The sequence below is a fragment of the Pristis pectinata genome, chromosome 2, assembly GCF_009764475.1.
Source record: "Pristis pectinata isolate sPriPec2 chromosome 2, sPriPec2.1.pri, whole genome shotgun sequence".
NCBI lineage: Eukaryota > Metazoa > Chordata > Chondrichthyes > Rhinopristiformes > Pristidae > Pristis > Pristis pectinata.
Genome location: NC_067406.1, coordinates 136,264,462 through 136,272,634, shown reverse-complemented (window position 1 = coordinate 136,272,634; position 8,173 = coordinate 136,264,462).

Sequence of the window (8,173 nt, the reverse complement as noted above, 5' to 3'; positions counted from 1 at the left end):
TGCGCTCTCGGGGCGTTCCTGGCGGCACAGTCGCACCCTGTTCTTGGCTTGGGGGCGAGCTCCTTGGCGCTGGAGTCACCCTTGATTTCAGGAGAGATGGTGAGACCAAGTCCCATCCCAAACACCAAATACTTGGGTCACTGGACAACCAGAATAAGAATCAGAATCAGGTTCACTGATATATGTGGTGAAACTTGTTGTTTTTCGGCAGCAGTACAATGCAAGACATAAAAATTGCCACAAGTTACAAAAATAAATAAATAGTGCAAAAGAGGAATAAAGAGGTAGTGTTCATGGGTTCATGGCCCATTCAGAAATCTGATGGTGGAGGGGAAGAAGCTGTTCCTGAAACTTTGAGTGTGGGTCTTCAGGCTCCTGTACCTCCTCCCAGATGGCAGTAACGAGAAGCGGGCATGTCCCAGGTGGTGACAGTCCATTAAGGATGGATGCCGCCTTCTTGAGGTGCCACCTTCTTGAGGCACTGCCTTGTGAAGATGTCCTCGATGGCGGGGAGGGTTGTGCCCATGATGGAGCTGGCTGAGTCTACAACCCTCTGCAGCCTCTTGTGATCCTGTGCATTGGAGCCTCCATACCAGGTGGTGATGCAACCAGTCAGAATGCTCTCCACCGTACATCTGTAGAAATTTGCAAGAGTCTCTGGTGACATGCCAAATCTCTTCAAACTCCTAATGAAGTAGAGCCACTGGCGTGCCTTCTTCATGATTGCATCAATGTGTTGGGCCCCAGATAGATCCTCTGAGATGTTGACGCCCAGGAACTTGAAGCTGCTCACCCTTTCCACTGCTGACCCCTCAATAAATACTGATGTGAGTTCTCCCGACTTCCCCTTCCTGAAGTCCACAGTCAATTCCTTGGTCTTGCTGACGTTGAGTGTGAGGTTGTTGTTGCAGCACCACTCAACCAGCCGATCTATCTCACTCCTGTACACCTCCTTGTCACCATCTCATCACCAGAAAATGTTGGGACTTCTTAATATCCTTGGAGAGAGTTAACATTAAATTTCAGGCCATCAAAACTCTTCTGGCGAAAAGCTTGCTGTTTCAACTCTGTTTCTCTTTCCTTCCAGCAGTTAGTTCCCCTGGAGGTCAGAATAAGGCCCTTCAGCCCACCACATCCATGCCAACCATCAACTACCCACCTATACTAATCCCATTTACCAGCACTTGGTCTTGAGCTGGGGAGCCTTTGTCATTCCAGTGTTGGTTCGGATGCTTCTATATGACCTTATAGAGGTGTATAAAATCATGACGGGCATATATAGGGTGAACACACATATTCTTTATCCAGGGGAAGGGGAACTAAAATCTCGAGGGCATGGGTTTAAGGTGAGAGAGGAAATATTTAAAAGGGACCTGAGGGAGCAATTTTTTCATGCAGAGGTTGGTGTGTAAAATGCCAGAGGAAGTGGTTGAGGCAAGTGCAATAACTATATTTAGAAGACAGTTGGACAGGTACATGGATAGGTTGAGTTTAGGGGGCTATGGCTCAAACATGGGCAAATGGGACTAGCTTGGTGGGTATCATGGTCAGCATGGACGAGTTGGGCCGAAGGGCCTGTTTCCATGTTGTATGACTCTAATATGGCACAGGGTCAATTACATAGTTGGCACTCCAGTGCAGTACTGGGAGGGTGCTACACCAGCAGGAATGCCATAATGTTAAATAGATACAACTCCATGGTACTAGTTCAAAGGAAATCGGATTAATGTCCGATTCACTCACTCTTCATTTCCCTGCACCAACATAGTTTCTCTCACACACATGCCAAACAACACTGCTTCAATTATCTCTTTATGTGTTTACCTGCACTGCACTTTCTCTTTAACTGCAACACTATATTATAAGATAAGATATCTTTATTAGTCACATGTACATCAAAACACAGTGAAATGCATCTTTTGCGTAGAGTGTTCTGGGGGCAGCCAGTAAGTGTCGCCATACTTCCGGCGCCAAAATAGCATGCCCAAAGCTTCCTAACACATACGTCTTTGGAATGTGGGAGGAAACCAGAGCACCCAGAGGAAACCCATGCAGACACGGGGAGAACGTACAAACTCCTTACAGACAGTGGCCGGAATTGAACTCGGGTCACTGGTGCTGTAATAGTGTCACACTAACCACTACACCATCGTGTGTACTACATTATTCTGCATTCTGTTTTGTTTTTACTACCTGAATGTAATTATGTATGGCATGATCTGTCTGCATGGCATGCAAAACTCAAGCCTTTCCCTGCATCTCACTACATGTGGAAGTAATAAACCATTGCCTTTCATTAACCTACAGTAAGGGGGAATTTTACAGCAGCCAGTTAACCCACCAGCACATCTCTGGGATGTAGGAGGAAACCAGACCACCCACAGGAAACCAACAGGGTCACAGAGAGAATATGCAAAATCCACACCCAACGTCAGGATTGAACCAGGTCCCAAATGGACCAGGTCCCTGGAGCTGTGAGGAGCAGCAGTAATAACTGTTCAACCATGATGTCCACATCAACCATATCTTCAAATTATTTCATTAGCTCCAAAGAACCTGACACTGTGAAAGGTGCGATGTGCATTCAAGTTATTCATTTCCATTTTTTATTCTATTGTTACAAAATAATTAATTAGCAATAGCAATACAAAACTAGAGTAACTCAACACAAAAGATGCATTTCACTGTGTGTTTTGATGTACATGTGACTAATAAAGATATCTTATAACTATGTTCTTAATGCATAGCTCAATTTTTTTTAAGTTGTATTCTTCTGGCTAGCTGTTTTCCCCTGGAGTTTTTAAATATACCTGTGCCTTCCATGGTTACCAATGTTACCTTCTTTTATCAGAGTGGCAAACCTGGTGCGATGAGAGTTTCCCCCACCTCTGAGTCAGCACACCCACCTCCCATAGCCAACACCTTGACGTTGTTTCATACTCCTAGTGTGGTTCGCGGGAAGTGCTGAAGCGTCAGAGGTGCTGTGTTCCTGATGAAGCAGTAAACCGATTTAGGTGCATTGCCTGTTAGGTTTCTTTACCTCAAAAGTTTTGCGTTGGCTGTTAATGTGCTTTGGGAAGGTTCTGAGATTGAGAATTGTCTGTTGCAGTGAACTTAAAATAAGTTGACTGACATCATCTCACAACAATTCTCATTCTCATCCCTCCATGGTTTTCCTCCTCCATATTTTGTAAAATCTCTCTTTGCCATATCACACACTTAATAGGTGATATTAACCATATGAGTTGATGTGTTGCCTCACAGCAACACAGAAGCAGGCCATTTGACCCATCATGTCCATGCCAGCAGCCAGGAGAGTAATCCTATTATTCCAGTTCACTCTCTCCTTATTTCCCTGTACCTCTGCATCTTTTTCTCTCTTACACATCCAATCAATGCCTTTCAATTCTTCTTCTCTAACCTTCACTAAGCAGTAACTTACAATGGCTAATTAACTTACCAGCACTTCTTTGAGATGTGGGAGAAAAGTAAATCAATATTAACTTCAATATTAATGTTGACAGCTCTATCTTTTTCTCGGAGGGTTGTGAATCTTTGGAATTCGATACGGCAGAGAGCTGTGGAGGTGGAGTCATGGAATATATTCAGGGTCGATGTAAATCTTTGGGATTCAAGAGTTATAAGGAACATGCAGGAGAGTGGAATTGTGACCATAGAGTCATTCAGCACAGAAACAGTCCCTTCAGCCCAACTGGTCCATGCCAACCAAGATGCCCATCCAAGCTAGTCCTTTGTGGTTAATCTGTTGCATTGGTGGTTCAGTAATAGAATTCTCGCCTGCCATGCGGGAGGCCCGGATTTGATTCCTGGCCAATGCAATCACGCCTTTGTAGGCACGGTAGTGTAGCAGTTAGCATAACGCTATTACAGCGCCAGCGACCCAGGTTCAATTCCCGCCTCTGTCTGTAAGGAGTTTGTATGTTCTCCCCGTGTCTGCGTGGGTTTCCTCTGGGTGCTCTGGTTTCCTCCTACATTCCAAAGACATACGGGTTAGGAAGTTGTGGGCTTGATATGTTGGCGCTGGAAGCGTGGCGACACTTGCGGGCTGCCCCCAGAACACTCTACGCAGAAGATGTATTTCACTGTGTGTTTCGATGTACACGTGACTAATAAAGATATCTTATCTTATTTGCCCATGTTTGGCCAATAACCTTTCAAACCTTTCCTATCCATTTACCTGTCCAACTGTCTTTTAAAATTTATTACCGTACTTGCCTCAACCACTTCCTCTGGCAGCTCCATATACTCACTATCCTCTGTGTAAAAAACTTGCCCCTCAAGTTCCTATTAAATTTTTCTCCTTTTACCTTAAATTTATGTCCTCTAGTTCTTGATTCCCCAACCCTGGGAAAAAGACTGAGTGCATTCAGCCAGTCTATGCCCCTCATGATTTTATGCACGTCTTTAAGGTCACCCCTCAGTCTCCTACACTCCAGGGAAACGAGTCCTAGCATGTCCAACCTCTCCCTACAACTCAGTCCCTCGAGTCCTTGCAACGTCCTTGTAAATCTTTTCTGCACTCTTTCCAATTTACTAACATCTTTCCTATAGCAAAGTGAGCAAAACTGAACACAATAGTGCAAGTGTAGCCTCACTAGTGTCTTGTACAACCGCACCATGACCTCCATCGTCTATACTCAATGCCTTGACTGATGAAGGCCAGCATGCCAAATGGCTTCTTCACCACCCTGTCTACTTGTGACTCCACTTTCAAGGAACCATGTACCTGAACTCCAAGGTCCCTCTGTTCTACAACACTCCCCAGAGCCCTACCATTCACTGTGAAAGTACTACCTGGATTTGACTTTCCAAAATTCAATACCTTGCACTTATCTGAATTAAACAACATTTGCCACTCCTTGGCCCACATCCAGCTGATCAAGATCCCTCTGTAATTTTTGATAACCTTCTCCACTGTCGATGATAGCAGCTACTTTAGTGTCTTCTGCAAACTTACTAACCATGCCTTGTAAGATCAATGTCAGCTGATCTTGCGGAATGGTTGAGCAGCCTCGGGCCAACTCCTGCTCTTATTTCTTATGCTCTTATATGCAGCTACTAAGTCCCTAAACTCTGGAATTCTTATGGCCGCTCTATCATACCTCCCCTTCTTTAGGATGCCCCTTAACGCATCCACCAAGCTCCAGGTCACCTGCCCAGGCATCACTTTTAGATTGATGATGCTCCCACAAAAGGCCTTGAGACAATTTTAGTACAGTGATGCCACATTAATGGTAGGAGTTACTGTGTGTAACCCTTACAACGCTGAGGTGGCATGAAGAAAGCTTTGGTTGCCCTTGAACTCTCTGCTTTTGCTGATCAAAGTGATGACTTAAGTGTATAAAGGAAGAACGGTGATCAGCAGTTAGTTCAGCTGCCCCAAAGCTCCAGAGACCTTGTTCAGTCTTGACCGTGGAGCCTCTGTATGGAGCTCACACGTTGTCCTTGTGATCATGTGGGTTTCTGTAATGTCCACCAGTTCTCGCCCACATCCCAGATACTTGGTGATAGGTTAATTGGCTATTGTACATTATGCGTCAGTGTTGACAAGTGACAGAGAAACAAAGGGGAGTTGATGGGAATGTGAGAGAGAATAAGTCATAGAGCTACAGAGAAGTGAGAAAGGTACAACGGGACTGATGGGATTGCTTGGTTGTGAGCTGGCACAAACCTGGTGCGTGAATGTCCTTCTATAAAGAGTAAATTAAATCAAGTATGTCTAAAATAATGATGACTGGATAATCAAAGAGGAGTTAGAAAAGCAGACTAAATAATAAATTAGCCACAGGATTTTTAATTGTACAGCAAGACACAAAAAGCTGCAGGAACTCAGCGGGTCAGGCAGCATCAATGGAGGGAATTGGACAGTTGACATTTCGGGTCGAGACCCTTCATCTGGACTGGACCCGACCCGAAACATTCACTGTTCATTTCCCTCTATAGATGCTGCCTGACCTACTGAGTTCCTCCAGCGCTTTGTGTGTTGCTCCAGATTCCAGCATCCGCAGAACTTCTTGTGTCCGCATTTTCATTGTAAGGGTCACCTCAAACCAGAACATTCCCCAGTCAGAATAACAATTCTAGAATTACTTCCATGGCAGCAAACAACTTTTTATAAGATGAACAAAAGCTAGAAATCTCAGTACCTAGGTGGAAATAATCTCAGGACAAGGAGTTAACACTTCGGACAGTCAGGAGGAGTACTGAGTCTTTGGGAGTCTCTGCCCCAGCGGGCTGTGGATTTTTAGCTGTTGGCTATATATTAACAACACTTAAAAGGTACTTGGACAGACACGTGGATAGGAAAGGTTTAGAGAGATATCGACCAAACACAGGCAAATGGGACTAGCTTGGATAGGAATCTTGGTCAGCATGGACCAGTTGGGCTAAAGGGTCTGTTTCCATGCTGTATGACTCTGTCTAAGGCTGGGATTAACAGATAATTGAAATTCAGGGGGATGCTTGGGAGGAAAAGTTTGAATCGAGTGAGCAAATCAGCTATAATCTTATAAACAGCATTATAGGCTCAGGGGACCATGTGTTCCACACGTTTTCCTAGTTTGTATGTCCTTGTGTTATAGTGAGCCATGCTTCAAACACATGTGTTTCTTTCTCTGCCTCTTCAGCACTCATCTTAATCTCTTTGCCTGTGTAGTTTTGCATATTGCACTGTAAAGCATACTTAGTAATCAAGCAACATTATGCAGTAAACAGTAAAATACTTGCTAGCATCAGAGAGCAAAACCAAGATGGTGGTGCTATATCCTAAATATTAATGAAGACAACAGTTCTTCCAGTGACCGATACCAGAATAGGCCAAGATAAGGATTGAGATTCACCAGTTCAATCGCAATGTAATTTCACATTTCCCTCTGGTGGATGGGCCTTAAATAATGAAAGGTTGCCGTGGAAACCATTGCACGAGTCATTGATTACATCTATTATATTTGCACATTTCACAAGGGGATCACAAATGTACAGGATTCTCAAAAGAAGCCCTCCTTGGAAGTTATTTTGTACTTCAGGAAACAAAAGGAGTTGCATTAAGCAAGTTGAAAGTGAGCAAAGAGTGATTTGAACAAATCGCTACTCTGCATTCCTGAATGTTTAAATGCAATGCAGAGAATTCCAGGTGGTGACATTATCGAGGAACTAATTTTAGAAGAAGGAGAAACATAGAAGGAGGTTTTGATGTTGCGAGTTTAAAATGGTCATCATCAATGGTTTGAGCAGAGCATTGCACTGAGTGCATGGGGCTCAGAGTGTGGACTTTGCTGTGTAGAGAGACCAGTGGCGAACGGGCAGTGGTGAGAGGGATGACGAGGAATTAGCTTGGAAGTGTAACACGGCAGTTCAGAAGTGAGGTTGGTGCAATATTCCAGTCTTCCAGAACCATTCCTGAATCTAGTGATTCTTAAAACCTCACTACTAATGCCTCCACAATCTCTTCTGCTACCTCGTTCAGAACCCTGGGGTGTAGTCCATCTGGTCCAGGTGACATATCTACCTTCAGACCTTTCAGCACCTTCTCCTTAGTAATAGCGACCACACTCACTTCTGCCCCCTGATTCTCTCAAATATCTGGCATGTTGCTGGTGTCTTCCACAGTGAAAACTGATGGGAAATACTTATTCATTTCATCCGCCATTTCTTTAGTCCCCATTACTACCTGTCCAGCATCATTTTCCAGTGGTCTGATGTCCACTCTTGCCTCTCTTTTACTCTTTATACAGTGGCATGCGGAAGTTTGGGCCCCCCTACTCAAAATTTCTGTTACTATGAATAGCTAAGCGAGTAAAAGATGACCTGATTTCCAAAAGGCATAAAGTTAAAGATGACACATTTCTTTAATATTTTAATCAAGATTACTTTTTTATTTCCATCCTTCACAGTTTCAAAATAACAAAAAAGGAAAAGGGCCCGAAGCAAAAGTTTGGGCACCCTGCATGGTCAGTATTTAGTAACACCCCCTTTGGCAAGTATCAGAGCTTGTAAATGCTTTCTGTAGCCAGCTAAGAGTCTTTCTATTCTTGTTTGGGGATATTTTCGCCCATTCTTCCTTGCTAAAGGCTTCTAGTTCTGTGAAATTCTTGGGCCGTCTTGCATGCACTGCTCTTTTGAGGCCTATCCACAGATTTTCGATGATATTTAG